Below are 16,303 nucleotides of genomic sequence, written 5' to 3'. Positions count from 1 at the left end.
ATATTGAGTTTGTTCTCTTAACTGTCTACTGTTTTCCAGCATAGGAGATACATGAAAATGGGTATTTCCTTTTCAGTCCTGGGTTATGCCACACTATCAGTATCTGAAATCCAAAATAGGCATTACACAAAGAATCTGGGTGGGAAGAGGGGAATGTTTTAATACAGTTATGTTTACCATATTTGACCTCTTGCTGAAATCATTAGGTTGATAGCCACTGTTACCAAAAGTGATCTTTTCTATATTCTCTTCCATCCCCTCCTTTATTCAATGTCAGGAAACTTGAGCTTAAAAATATACAATTTTAAAGATCTTTTAATAAACCCTATTCTCTAGTCCTGTAATGGATTTCCTGATTTCCACAGATAAAACTTATTTTATCCAATTTGGTTTGGTTTCCCCATGTTGTTCTCTCAGCTAGGATTTAGCTTCGACAAAGAACGCTCTTTTCTTTTGTCCTTTTACTTTCCTTAATGAGATTTCATGTTTTCTTGTGAATCATGGTTCCAAGTTACAGTTATTTTAATGTATGTCCACAATTCTTAGGGTTGTATGATATGCACAAAATTTTTTTGTGAGCAAATTTCACCTAATAATTAGGAAAACTGGCTATACCATGAGGGCTGATAATTTGTTGAAAGCCCCTTAAAAATAATTCTGATAACTGTTGTCACGAATTCTATACTACTTTTCCCTTTGTGAGGACAAATTTATACATGAACAACCCAGATAATTAACCTGACTGTGTACATACATGAAATTTTGGTTTGTGTAACAGTTTTTACATCTAGAAATATAGCTGAAACATATTTATAGAGGCTTACCTATTTCTCCAGACATACAGTTCTCAAGACTAGCTTTGATGGTGATTATAAAATATATCAAAAATCAGAAATAGAAAATGAGAGATTTAAAAAAAAGCTCCAGGTTTTCTCTTGGATATGGCCTTCTTTTTCCTTACTTTACCACTTCAAACTCTATAATACATTATACTCTCCAGGTTCTTCTTACACTCCTTTTATAAAAACATTTAAATAAAACATCAGATTGCCTCTTGCCTGACCTATAGGCCCCAAGCCGATTACTCCCATTTGTATACTATTCCTTTTACAATATATAGTGTCAGCTCCTTTGTTAATGGCCAGCTGAGAAGGAGTGATGAGAAGCAGAAAAAAAGATTTGCTTCCATTCCCTTCTGGAAATGGAGAATTGTTTATGCAAGAAAAGAATGGTGGGCTCTGCAATTCTCCAGTTTTGTTGGAATTCTATAGTTAGGCCTGTTTAAGACAAATACTATTTAATAGAATTTAGCTTTATTGAGACCTGTTTTGAATGGGCAAACTTGTCTAGGGGGCACTTTTAGCACATGCCCCTGCCCTTCCTACTATCCCCAACATCATGGCTCTGTACTGGATGTGTGCTGTCACATTAATAGAGGACATCAAGTCTAATAGAGACGTGCTGGGGTTCTGCAGAGTGTGAATTATTAACTCGGGTGTATGGGAGATATTAAACGAACCTGGGAAGCAGAAGGCACTGTTTAATGCTCTGTTTGTATCTGATTCTTTTTTGTTTTCATACACCGATAGAAACCAGGTAGGAATGCTAACAAGAAATTTCAAATAGATAAGAGAGAATTTTAAACTGTTGCCATCAGTCTGGCAGTCTGGCAGTACACGAAGTAAACAACTTCAAATGAATTAGGCAACAATGACAGAGACAAAGGATGTGGCAGAGAGGGAAATCAGCATCAACACTATTCCTCCACATTCATTACCAAAGCTCAGCTAAATAAGCATTAATTTCAAGTAAGACAGAGGTCCAACACCTCCCTTTTATTTCTGTACCACTTCATAGGAAATCTAAGGGCCTATTAGAGAAACTGGCCTGAAAATACGGACCAATTTTTTATCACATCACTTTTCTCTTGAAATACATATTTCTTTATAAAATATCTCATTCTTATGGTAAAAATGGGATAAACTAGAACAACAACACAGACAAGAACACTCTTACTAGGAAAATTAGGGCTAGTCCAGGTATAATTAGAAAGTTGTTTAAACTAAGGACTCATAAAAGTAGTTCACGTATACCCAAATATCTTAAACATTTCAACTTAAAACATAAAAAATGTACATGTGATTGCCACCCTTTTGATGTAGTGCCAAAGCTTTTTTCTTCTTCTTTTATAATAAGGGCCCACCCACAATATATCTTCCATGATTTTCAGGATCCAGGATCAGCTTTTTTTGAAGTAGAATGAGTATTCAAAAGCTGTGAACAGCCTCTAAAATAAGTAGAACTATTCTAAATGATTATTACTAATGCCCTGCTGGTTAAATATTTTGAACACTGTCTTTGCTTGTAAAGCAATGTGAGTAAACAATTCTAGATTTGTAAGATTTTTTTCTCAACTATTTTATACTTGTTTCATCCACAGTTAAATTAACTGCATTTTTAGCAACTTACCTTTATCAAATCTTTTCAAAATAGTCACCTGTTTTCAAAGAAGCAACTCTCTTTCTCTCTACACTTCTATTTGATCCATTTATGAAATAGTAAATTAAATAATATAAGCACAACAATAAGTACAACCACTGAAAAAGAGTGAGACTAAACCACTGGCTCTTGGTAAGCATACAATTAAACTTTAGATGTATGGAGATGTCCTAGAAAGTGCCTACAAGATGCAAGAACTCGGTGAGTCATAGGCCATAATCTATATATCACAGGAGGATGAGAAAGCATTGCTCAATCCAGTAGATTAGTTACCTGGAAGTTAATTAAGAGAGCATACACTACATTGTTATAGTCACAATTCCAGAGATAAAACTTTATACATATTATAATATCCCAGCATATAACAAAAGCTTATGTAATATAAACTAGTTATAGTAGAAAAGGTGAGTCAGGGCTTAACTCGCCCCTGCCTCAAAAGTATTTGCTTTATTCACATGGGGAAACTAAGTTATAATTTGATTACTAATTAATATCATACAGTAAATCCCTATAGAAAAATAAAGACCATTTATTTCATGCTCATTGGAATATAGCTAGGGTGATTCTTTTTATTAAATGGGTTACATTTATTCACACCAGAGACAATTTCCACTGTGGATATGGAGAACTAAAATAAAATGACTATTTGAGTAATGTCCAGTTACATCTTTCAGAATATATGAGAAACACTGATAAATCAGAATGCACCTGCAGTAGAAAGATTTCTAAGCTGGCCTTTCCCACCAAGACTCTCAGCTCCAGAGGTAAGCATACTTTCTCCCAGGTATTCATTCAATTGTTAATCTAGGTACTTCTCTGAAGGCATTTTGTAGCTATAATTAAGGTCTAAAATCAGTTGATCTTATAATAAAGAGATTATCCTGTTCAGGTAGACCAGCCTGGGCTAAACACAGGAGCCCTTTAAAAGCAGAGTTTTCTCTGGCTGTGGGCAGAAGAGGAAGCCAAATATTTGCACTCAGGCAGGCCTGAAAGAAAGCCAACATACATGGTTTCAACTGCCCATGGTGACCAAGTGACAAGGAACTGCTAGAGCCATCTAGGAGCTCAGGTGATGGCCAGCAAGACAACAGAGATCTCAGTCCTTATGGCTGCAAGGAATTGAATTCTGCCAGTTCTTGGAAGAGGATCTTGGAAGAGAACTCTGAGCTCTAGATGAGAACCATAGGTCCACCAACACCTTGATTTTAGCCTGCTGAATTCGTTTCCTAGGGCTGCTAAAGTACCCCCAACTGTGTGGCTAAAACCAAAAGAATGTATTCTCTTACAGTTCTAGAGGCTAAGAGTTTGAAATCAAGGTGTCATCAGGGCCATGCTCCTTCTAAGAGTCTGGATAAAATCCTGCCTTGTTTCTTCCTACCCTCTGGTGGTAGCTATTGACCCTTGGCATTCCTTGGCTTGCAGCTGCATCACTCCAAGTTCTGCTTCTGTCATTATATGTCATTCTCTCTGTGTGTTTCTGTCTTAATATGGCATTTTCCCTTTCTTATAAGGACATCAGTCATGTCGGTTTAGGGCCCATCCTAATGACGTCATCTTAACTTGATTACATCTGCAAAGACCCTATTTCCAAATAAGAAATGCATACACAGGTACCAGGTAATAGGATGTCAACGTATGTCTTTAGAGGATATGATTCCACACATAACACCTGTAGAGACCCTGAGCAGAGAATCCAGCCAGACTGTGTCCAGATCTACCCTAAAGAAACTGTGAGATAATCAAATTGTGCAGTTTAGTCTGTTAATTTTGTGGTAACATATTACACAGCAATAAAAAAAAGTAATAATACAACACCTGAACTTTTCAAGATTCTAGATTTTCACTGTACACACAAATGGATAATTGTATGACTAAAAAGAATGTCATTTGCAGCAGAAACTAAAGGATCTATTTATAACCCCCACTATTTCTAAGAGAGCAGATCCTTGTAACTGAAGAGTCCTTTTCAGGAAGATGTCATGGGTACGAGAGTTCAGGACTTGAAGGTCAGGGAAAGAGGAGAATTGCTTTGCATAAGAGAAAGAAAGGGAAATACAGAGAGGCAGAGGAAAGCTTCTTGAGTCTGGGTGGGGAACAGTTTAGAGAAGAGTTGAAAGAGGGGAAGATCAGCAGCTGGAAGACAAAATGGGAAGCAATGATTGGGATCAATGGTTATTGCCAAATAGGAATTTTTGTTTGAAGGTGTTAATCAAGTTAAATTCTCTTTTCTACTTCTCCATTAAATGTTAAGTAGAATCTACCTCCATTGCCACAACAAATTATCAGTGATTACCTCTGGATATTGATAATATGGCTGCATTTATTTTCATATTCATTCTTTTCTGCTTAAATTCTCTCCAGTGAAAATGCATTAACTTTATAATCAGAAAGTATGACAAATGTTGTTTTATAAAAATCTACATTGTTTAATTATGGTAGAGTTGAGTTGCTTTTCTGAGGATACAATGAAGTACTGAGTGCTGCTTTATAGGTGGGCTAAGAACAAACCAAAGGCTGCTCACTGATAATTACATGTGCCTTATAGTTGTGCACGGACATCAAATTAGCCTCTGAATTTCAAGTTTAGTAACTGAGTCTTAATAATTAATTATCAATTTTCCTATACTCTATTGAAATCATTAGCAGAAAACAAAATTGACATAATTCTGATAATATATTCATACAGAACCTATAAAGAGGTGATTATCAAAGTGTGATCCCCAGACTAGCAGCATCAACATCACCCGGGAACTTGGAAATGCAAATGCTTACGTTCTACCCCAGACCTCTGAATCAGAAACTCTAAGGGTAGGCCCAGAAATGTGTGTTTTAGTAAGCCCACCAGGTGATCTTGATGCATGATCAAATTTGACAACTGCTGCTAGAGAGGACCCTATCACTGCTATAACTTCAATGCCTGCTTTGGGTCAGATCCCACTAGGGCCATGGAAACGTTGTCTGTCTCTATCACAATCTTTGTATGCTCATTCTATGTTACACACGATTCATTCCTTACAATATTCTATTTTCCCGTGGGTTTTCTCTCAAGAATGTAGATGTGAAAATGTTATAGAGTAAACCTATTTAGAATACAAAGTGGTATTTTTGCAAAAGTCAATAATGTAATAATACAATTTAATAATTTGAAGATCCAGAATATCTGATGATCCTTGTGATCACATGAATGTCTCGGTCTATTTTATTGACATATATGTGCAAGCAAGTGGCTTTTGAGAGAATAATGACAATCCTTCTCTTAAGTAAACCCATGCGTAGATAGCATGGGATGTCTAAAGACATTTCATTTTCACTTGTACATTCGCACAGATTTGTTGCTATATTTCTGCAAAGATGAAGGCTATTGCAATAAAATATATCCTACTAGAACTTAAAAAATCAGCTCATATCACACCAAGTGTCTTACAGACCCACTAATTATAAGAGGAAAAAAGGGTAGAAGATAAAATGTGTACGGGACATAAATGTTTAACCACCACATAGAGCTTGAATAATTAATGGAATGATTCCCTTTAGGGCAGAGCCCCATATCTTTAAAATATAGGAGAATATAAGTGCACTATTTCAATATTTAAGCCAAAGTAAGTGATGTAGTTTCTGCATGTGAACTATATGTCTGGGCAATGGATTGAACAAATGCTTCATAATAATAAAATAGCTTTTAAATGTGAATTGGTCTCATAAGGTATAAGGATTTCCCTAACCAACACAATTTATTCAGAGTAAGATTAGCAAAGACAATTTCTGAAGCAATAATATTCATTACCTCCACATTTTATAATATTGCTAGTTCAGTGTATCTGAAGTGGTCCGGTGTGTTAAGACTGAAATTTCATCATGTCTAAACAACTTAACTGATAGTTACCTGATAACTCTTTTATGAAGCAGTTTTTTAATAATGCTTTCATATTTCTGGTTTATGATGCCATTAAAGTCATCATTTGTCACATTAGTAATAGAGAGATTCTTAAAATATCCCGAGCAGCAATTCAGGATGGCTTTTAACGTCAGCATAAATTTCTGTATTACTAAACTACTTACTTGAAATATTAACAGTGTTGTTCACAATTTCAAAATATATATGACAACCTAAGTGTATAACATAGATCCCTTGTTTAGGGAAACTTAGTTAGAAAACCTAAAGAAATGAAGCTAAAGTAGGTTGGCTTGACCTTGTGATATGACTTAATAGCAAAGAAAATAAAAGATTCCTTTGGTTACAGAATGATCAGTGAAGTTTCTGCTACAGAATTATTTATTCCCTAAGGACAAAGCAATTTAAAATTGGGAAAGGAGAGGAAAACTCTAACCTGTCCAGAATGCTATTCCATAGTGAATCCGTCTCAGTTCATATATTCATGGCTACAGTTTACAATTTTTTTAGAAGTTAAAACACTGTATCACATGTTGTTGTTGTTGTTTTTTCCACTCACATTGTATCCCGATATGGGGAATTTTTCTAGAAGGCCATGGATAAGACTCCAGAGCTCTAAAATTAGACCAGACTAGCTGTGCATAGTTGATTTGCTGCCACAGGTTTGTGTACATATGTAACACCATCCCATCACACTGCTAAATGTTCCGTATTTGGAAACAAATGGAGTATTCATACCCATGAACACCACTGTTGGGCTGCTTTGGAGGCAGGCTTCACATGATGTATGGTCCTGATCTGTGTCTTCAAAATCACTGAGACAATAGGAAAAGGGCTTCTTTTTTCTTTCATGGATGTTTGAGGACAATAGATCTCATATTCTAAGAGGAGTTACGTTTCACAGAGGGTTAGTTAGCTCTTATGCTTGGCAGGTATGTAATGAAAGCTATCTCAGGGGCCAATCCATTGCCTTAGGACTCTGAGGTAGAATTATGCTTGTAAAATGGAGACACTAATAGAAAAGGCTCATTTGTTATGAAAATAGGTTACATTTGAACTTCAGTCCCCTTCCTTGGATGTAGAGTGCTGCTCTTGAAACTTCTATCATTTATTGCATAGAGCATCATAGTAATATAAGAAATGAGCCCTGAAATAGAAATCAGAAAGTTCTTGTTTCTAAACCCAGCCATGACCTTTAGTAGTAGTATACACTTGGCCAAATTTTAAACCTTGCTGACCGCATTCTCCTCATTTCTATAATTACTAACAATATCTGTTTTATCTACTACAAATTGTTATAAAAGTATTGAGGATATAAGATATGTGAAATCAGGGTTATTTATTAAATCATACTTGACATTTCAAAATGTTAGTTTATAAACATAGCTATCTTGCTTTGAAATTATCTGTCAATTGTGAAACTGATCTATATATTACCATTATTAAAACCTTTGCTTTTTAAATGTCCTTTTGGACATGACATTAAGAGAGGAAAAGGGTGTCATGATCAAAATTTTCATGCCTGACTACATCAAGTTATTCTTCTTTCTGAAAGCGCTATATTGAAATAAACTGTTTACTGACATCACTGTGAATGGACTCTGAAATATTTTTTTATTGAAGAATTCATTTATCCACTGGAAATGTACCATAATTCTCACTGGCATAAGCCTTGCCTAGCTCTAGGTGTTGAGTGGGCCCATGAGGAGAAGGGCTTTCATGACCAAGAGACCAAATAACTATTAGCAACTGAGAACAAGGAACGGTCATCACGATTTTTCACCCATCTGTATTAGTCAGGGTTCTCTGGAGGAACAGAACCAATAAGGTGTGTGTGTGTGTGTTGAATGTGTATACACATACACACACATAAGGAGAAAAAGAGAGAGAATGAAATTTATTATTAAGGACTTGGCTCACATGATTGAGTATGGAGGCTGACAATTCCTAAGATCTGAAGTGAGCAAGCTGGAGACCCAAGAGAGCTAATGGTGTAAATAACACTCTGAAAGCCAGCTAGCTCAAGACGCAAGAAGAAACGATGTTTCAGTTCGAGTCTGAAGGCCAGAAAAGACCAATGTCCCAGCTTAAAACAGTCAGGCAGGAGGACTTCCCTCTTATTTTTGGGAGGGTCAGTCTTTTTATTCTATTCAGGTTTCTAAGGGATTGGATAAAGCCCACCAATCTGCTTTACTCAGTTTACTGATTCAAATGTTAATCTCATTCAGAAACACCCTCTCGGACATCGAATAATGTTTACCAAATATCTGGACACCTGGTGGCCCAGTCAAATTGACATATAAAATTAACCATCATACCACCAGAGCTCATAGAGGATGGGAAATCCCATATTAAATCAAAAACTCCTTGGTAGACTTGTGCCTAATACTCCAAGTAGAGTAGGATCTGTGTCAATCAATCAAGGTGATTCAAGATCTAATTAATTGTACCCCAGTAGTAACATTAGAGGCCAAATGGATGGATAAGCCTACACAGCCCAGTACAAAAGGCCTCCACTGGAGTGACGGTTGGGTTGGTCTTTGGGTTGCATCTGTCCTCCTTTGCCCTGAACGTTGCAGACTATAACTGTGGATCCTGCACCAGTGCCTCCTCTGTACCACCCTCTCCACCATAATCCTTTAAGTTTATTTCAAATGTTCTTAGGGCCATTAGGCAACACACCCAGAATTCACATTTTATCACCCATATTTAGCCAAATATATACATTGTTTTCTCTGGATTACAGGAATTCTTCCTAGTTTATTAGTAAGAATTTTCTCTCTAACCCATGATTATCTGTCCATGTAAGAGTATTAATTGGAAGACTTGTTTTGTTATATAAATTTAATGATTCTTACTAGATATTCCAATAAAAACTTCATTAAATATCATTTGAAAAGCAATAATTTAACCAAAGTTGCTCTTATTGACTACTACATTGAAAACCTAATTCTGAGATTCTAACAACTGTGTTACTATTTTGTGAATTGCATGAATAAAATTTCCATATTTAGTGTTAAAAAACAAAATTGAACTCAGTAAATTTGAAGATCTAATTGGCTTTATTAAATGATTCATGAATTGGGCAGCATCTCGTCTAACAACCAGAGAGATACTCCAAGGGACTGTACAAAACAGAAGGCTTTTATAGAAAGGAGGATGGGACAAAGAACTCATCAGCAAGAGAAAAAAGAAAGTTCACTGGAGAAAAGTAAGAGTTCAGGTGACAATGGCTTCTCATTGGCTGAGCTGCAGCATTTCCACTGGCTGGTCTTATTGCTGAGCAGGAAGAAAATCTTCCTTCCTGCTGCTGGAATAGTAAAGAAGTTGTACTTCCTGTTTAAAAGTGTTAAGGTGCATTTGCTCCGGATGGGGTCTGTAATTGACATTCTCCTGTTTGGGGAAGTGGTAGGGCTTCCCAACTCCAATTTTACTTGAGGTTTCCTTTTATTAATTTTCTCATTGGTAAACAAACATATCTTTAACTTCCAACTAAAAAAAAAAAATTAAGATGACTTTGTGTGTGTGTGTGTGTGCAAACGTGTGTGTGTTCTCATGGGAAGAAAATGACATGAATGACATTTGCTATCTTTATAAAAAAATTACAACATTCCCACTGTGTATGTTTCAATGCAGAGTAGTACAACTGAATAAGTAAAAAACTTGCAATGTGATGTGTATTAGTTTTCTATTTCTGATATGCCAAATTAAAACAAACTTAGTAACTTAAAACAATATAAATATTCTATCATATAGTTCTCTAAGTTAGAAGCCTAACGACGTTCTCACTGGGCTAAAATCAAGATGTTGGCAGGCCTATATTCACTTCTGTAGGCTCTAGGATAGCCTCTGTTTCCTTGCCTTTTCCAGTTCCTAGAGCTGCCTGCATTCCTTGGCTTGTGGCCCCTTCATCCATCTTCAGTGTCAACACTGTAACATCTTTCTGTCCCTTCTTCTAGGCTCACATTCTCTCTGACAACAGTTGGAAAAGATGCTCCACTTTTAAGGACTCAAATGATTAGACTGAGCCCACCCAGATAATCGAAGATAATAACCCATCTAGAGGTTCTTAATCTTAACCACATCTGCAAAGTCTCTTTTGCCATATAAAGTAACATACTCAGATGCCATGGATTAATTCATGGACATCTGTGAGAGTCATTATTCTGCCTACCATATGTTATAAAATTACTATATAAATATATGCTGATAGAAAAGGTCCTCTAAATTTTCTTTTCAGCAGAGTAGTCTGTAGAGTATTAGTTCCTTTAACTGGGAAAAATAGGAAAAAAAAATTTGTGTTTCTATATGGTAGTTGGAACCAAGAACATATTTAAATAAAAAAATACCAAAATTACAGCATTAACTATATATCCTAATTAATATTGCTTCTTAACTACTAATAAAACAGTCTGTAATACAATCAAAATCAATTTGTCTTCATTTAAAAAAAAATTTTCTGCATGAGAGTCCCATACAGGATAAACCCAAAGAGAAACACACCGAGACACATAGTAATCAAAGTGAGAAAAATTAAAGACAAAGAAAAATTATTGAAAGCAGCAAGGGAAAAACGACAAATAACATACAAGGGAACTCCCATAAGGTTAACAGCTGATTTCTCAGCAGAAACTCTGCAAGCCAGAAGGGAGTGGCATGATATACTTAAAGTGATGAAAGGGAAGAACCTACAACCAAGATTACTCTACCCGGCAAGGATCTCATTTAGATTTGATGGAGAAATCAAAAGCTTTACAGACAAGCAAAAGCTAAGAGAATTCAGCACCACCAAACCAGCTCTACAACAAATGCTAAAGGAACTTCTCTAAGTGGGAAACACAAGAGAAGAAAAGGACCTACAAAAACAAACCCAAAACAATTAAGAAAATGGTCATAGGAACATACATATCGATAATTACCTTAAACGTGAATGGATTAAATGCCCCAACCAAAAGACATAGACTGGCTGAATGGATACAAAAACAAGACCCATATATATGCTGTCTACAAGAGACCCACTTTAGACCTAGGGACACATACAGACTGAAAGTGAGGGGATGGAAAAAGATATTCCATGCAAATGGAAATCAAAAGAAAGCTGGAGTAGCTATACTCATATCAGATAAAATAGACTTTAAAATAAAGAATGTTACAAGAGACAAGGAAGGACACTACATAATGATCCAGGGATCAATCCAAGAAGAAGATATAATAATTATAAATATATATGCACCCAACATAGGAGCACCTCAATACATAAGGCAACTACTAACAGCTATAAAAGAGGAAATCGACAGTAACACAATAATAGTGGGGGACTTTAACACCTCACTTACACCAATGGACAGATCATCCAAAATGAAAATAAATAAGGAAACAGAAGCTTTAAATGACACAACAGACCAGATAGATTTAATTGATATATATAGGACATTCCATCCAAAAACAGCAGATTACACGTTCTTCTCAAGGGTGCACGGAACATTCTCCAGGATAGATCACATCTTGGGTCACAAATCAAGCCTCAGTAAATTTAAGAAAATTGAAATCATATCAAGCACCTTTTCTGACCACAACGCTATGAGATTAGAAATGAATTACAGGGAAAAAAACGTAAAAAAGACAAACACATGGAGGCTAAACAATACGTTACTAAATAACCAAGAGATCACTGAAGAAATCAAAGAGGAAATGAAAAAATACCTAGAGACAAATGACAATGAAAACACGACAACCCAAAACCTATGGGATGCAGCAAAAGCAGTTCTAAGAGGGAAGTTTATAGCTATACAAGCCTACCTAAAGAAACAAGAAAAATCTCAAGTAAACAATCTAACCTTACACCTAAAGAAACTAGAGAAAGAAGAACAAACAAAACCCAAAGTTAGCAGAAGGAAAGAAATCATAAAGATCATAGCGGAAATAAATGAAATAGAAACAAAGGAAACAATAGCAAAGATCAATAAAACTAAAAGTTGGTTCTTTGAGAAGATAAACAAAATGGATAAGCCATTAGCCAGACTCATCAAGAAAAAGAGCGAGAGGACTCAAATCAATAAAATCAGAAATGAAAAAGGAGAAGTTACAACAGACACCGCAGAAATACAAAGCATCCTAAGAGACTACTACAAGCAACTTTATGCCAATAAAATGGACAACCTGGAAGAAATGGACAAATTCTTAGAAAGGTATAACCTTCCAAGACTGAACCAGGAAGAAACAGAAAATATGAACAGACCAATCACAAGTAATGAAATTGAAACTGTGATTAAAAATCTTCCAACAAACAAAAGTCCAGGACCAGATGGCTTCACAGGTGAATTCTATCAAACATTTAGAGAAGAGCTAACACCCATCCTTCTCAAACTCTTCCAAAAAGTTGCAGAGGAAGGAACACTCCCAAACTCATTCTATGAGGCCACCATCACCCTGATACCAAAACCAGACAAAGACACTACAAAAAAAGAAAATTACAGACCAATATCACTGATGAATATAGATGCAAAAATCCTCAACAAAATACTAGCAAACAGAATCCAACAACACATTAAAAGGATCATACACCACGATCAAGTGGGATTTATCCCAGGGATGCAAGGATTCTTCAATATACGCAAATCAATCAATGTGATACACCATATTAACAAATTGAAGAATAAAAACCATATGATCATCTCAATAGATGCAGAAAAAGCTTTTGACAAAATTCAACACCCATTTCTGATAAAAACTCTCCATAAAGTGGGCATAGAGGGAACCTACCTCAACATAATAAAGGCCATATATGACAAACCCACAGCAAACATCATTCTCAATGGTGAAAAACTGAAAGCATTTCCTCTAAGATCAGGAACGAGACAAGGATGTCCACTCTCACCACTATTATTCAACATAGTTCTGGAAGTCCTAGCCACGGCAATCAGAGAAGAAAAAGAAATAAAAGGAATACAAATTGGAAAAGAAGAAGTAAAACTGTCACTGTTTGCAGATGACATGATACTATACATAGAGAATCCTAAAGATGCCATCAGAAAACTACTAGAGCTAATCAATGAATCTGGTAAAGTTGCAGGATACAAAATGAATGCACAGAAATCTCTTGCATTCCTATACACTAATGACGAAAAATCTGAAAGAGAAATTATGGAAACACTCCCATTTACCATTGCAACAAAAAGAATAAAATACCTAGGAATAAACCTACCTAGGGAGACAAAAGACCTGTATGCAGAAAACTATAAGACACTGATGAAAGAAATTAAAGATGATACCAACAGATGGAGAGATATACCATGTTCTTGGATTGGAAGAATCAACATTGTGAAAATGAGTATACTACCCAAAGCAATCTACAGATTCAATGCAATCCCTATCAAATTACCAATGGCATTTTTTACGGAGCTAGAACAAATCATCTTAAAATTTGTATGGAGACACAAAAGACCCCGAATAGCCAAAGCAGTCTTGAGGGAAAAAAATGGAGCTGGAGGAATCAGACTCCCTGACTTCAGACTATACTACAAAGCTACAGTAATCAAGACAATATGGTACTGGCACAAAAACAGAAACATAGATCAATGGAACAAGATAGAAAGCCCAGAGATTAACCCACGCACCTATGGTCAACTAATCTATGACAAAGGAGGCAAAGATATACAATGGAAAAAAGACAGTCTCTTCAATAAGTGGTGCTGGGAAAACTGGACAGCTACATGTAAAAGAATGAAATTAGAATACTCCCTAACACCATACACAAAAATAAACTCAAAATGGATTAGAGACCTAAATATAAGACTGGACACTATAAAACTCTCAGAGGAAAACATAGGAAGAACACTCTTTGAAATAAATCACAGCAAGATCTTTTTTGATCCACCTCCTAGAGTAATGGAAATAAAAACAAAAATAAAAAAGTGGGACCTAATGAAACTTCAAAGCTTTTGCACAGCAAAGGAAACCATAAACAAGACGAAAAGACAACCCTCAGAATGGGAGAAAATATTTGCAAATGAATCAACGGACAAAGGATTGATCTCCAAAATATATAAACAGCTCATTCAGCTCAATATTAAAGAAACAAACACCCCAATCCAAAAATGGGCAGAAGACCTAAATAGACATTTTCCAAAGAAGACATACAGACGGCCACGAAGCACATGAAAAGATGCTCAACATCACTAATTATTAGAGAAATGTAAATCAAAACTACAATGAGGTATCACCTCACTCCTGTTAGAATGGGCATCATCAGAAAATCTACAAACAACAAATGCTGGAGAGGGTGTGGAGAAAAGGGAACCCTCTTGCACTGTTGGTGGGAATGTAAATTGATACAGCCACTATGGAGAACAATATGGAGGTTCCTTAAAAAACTAAAAATAGAATTACCATATGACCCAGCAATCCCACTACTGGGCATATACCCAGAGAAAACCGTAATTCAAAAAGACACACATGCACCCGAATGTTCATTGCAGCACTATTTACAATAGCCAGGTCATGGAAGCAACCTAAATGCCCATCAACAGACGAATGGATAAAGAAGTTGTGGTACATATATACAATGGAATATTACTCAGCCATAAAAAGGAACGAAATTGAGTCATTTGTTGAGACGTGGATGGATCTAGAGACTGTCATACAGAGTGAAGTAAGTCAGAAAGAGAAAAACAAATATCATATATTAATGCATGTATGTGGAACCTAGAAAAATAGTACAGATGAGCCAGTTTGCAGGGCAGAAGTTGAGACACAGATGTAGAGAATGGACATATGGACACCAAGAGGGGAAAACTGCGGTGGGGTGGGGATGGTGGTGTGCTGAATTGGGCAATTGGGATTGACATGTATACACTGATGTGTATAAAATTGATGCCTAATAAGAACCTGCAGTATAAAAAAACAAACAAAACAACTAATAGTAAACTTTCATTGGGTTATTTGTATGGAAATATGTTAATATAAATGTTTCAGACATTACATGAAATTTCTAAAAATCTTATATTTGTATTTGTATGGAAATATGTATGGAAATATGTTAATATAAATGTTTCAGACATTACATGAAATTTCTAAAAATCTTATATGTTCTGGTATAATGTTATAAGTAATAATCCTAGTTATTACTTTAAAATGTATATCTCAGAAATAACTAATTTTCTTGTCAACTGCATTATTATGAACTTTCATCAAATCTTTAACCATGGTCATTTTTAAGTCTTTTGTCATTTACAGACAGTTCTGGGTGTACTCTGATGATTTTGCAAATATGTTCCTATACAAGGGTTTCATCTTCAAGAAATTCATGGAAAAGACTCTGACAAGTACAGGTTTCTGGTAACTGACTGTACTGCTGAACTGAATGAATAAGCATTTTCAGAACTCTAATGAAAAACTGATGAACTAATAAAAGTGCTAACAAAAGATCAAGATGAAAAAAAAAATTAATTACATGGGACTGAGTGAACTGATGAGGATGAGTATAATTTTTGTGACTTTCTGTCTGAATTAAAAAAAAAAATCCCACAAGGACTCAGAGGCAAAGAATATACAAATCAATTTTCACTGCAAAGTAAAGGAACTGTTGCAGTGGAGGATTACTGGACTGAATGTCAATATTATGACATAGTATGAGTGTGTTTCATGTTTGGTAATTGCAATCATTGCTGCTTTTGTTGTGGTCATCCATGTACAATGCTTGGTGTCAGTCTATTTATCTCTTGTAAAAATAAAATACAGTGTGTGTGTGTGAAAAAAAAAAAAAAAAAAAAACAACCCAAGATGAACAACTGCCATTGGTGCCAACACATTAGAATCCGGGAAGGAAGAAACAAAGGAAGTATAAGAAAACTATCTGCCCTGGATATTTACTTCCTCTAGAACTAGTGATAGTTTAGATTCTCAGTACAGGTT

This window comes from Balaenoptera physalus, assembly GCF_965194825.1.
Source record: "Balaenoptera physalus genome assembly, chromosome: 7".
NCBI classification, from domain to species: domain Eukaryota; kingdom Metazoa; phylum Chordata; class Mammalia; order Artiodactyla; family Balaenopteridae; genus Balaenoptera; species Balaenoptera physalus.
This window is presented reverse-complemented; position numbering follows the sequence as displayed.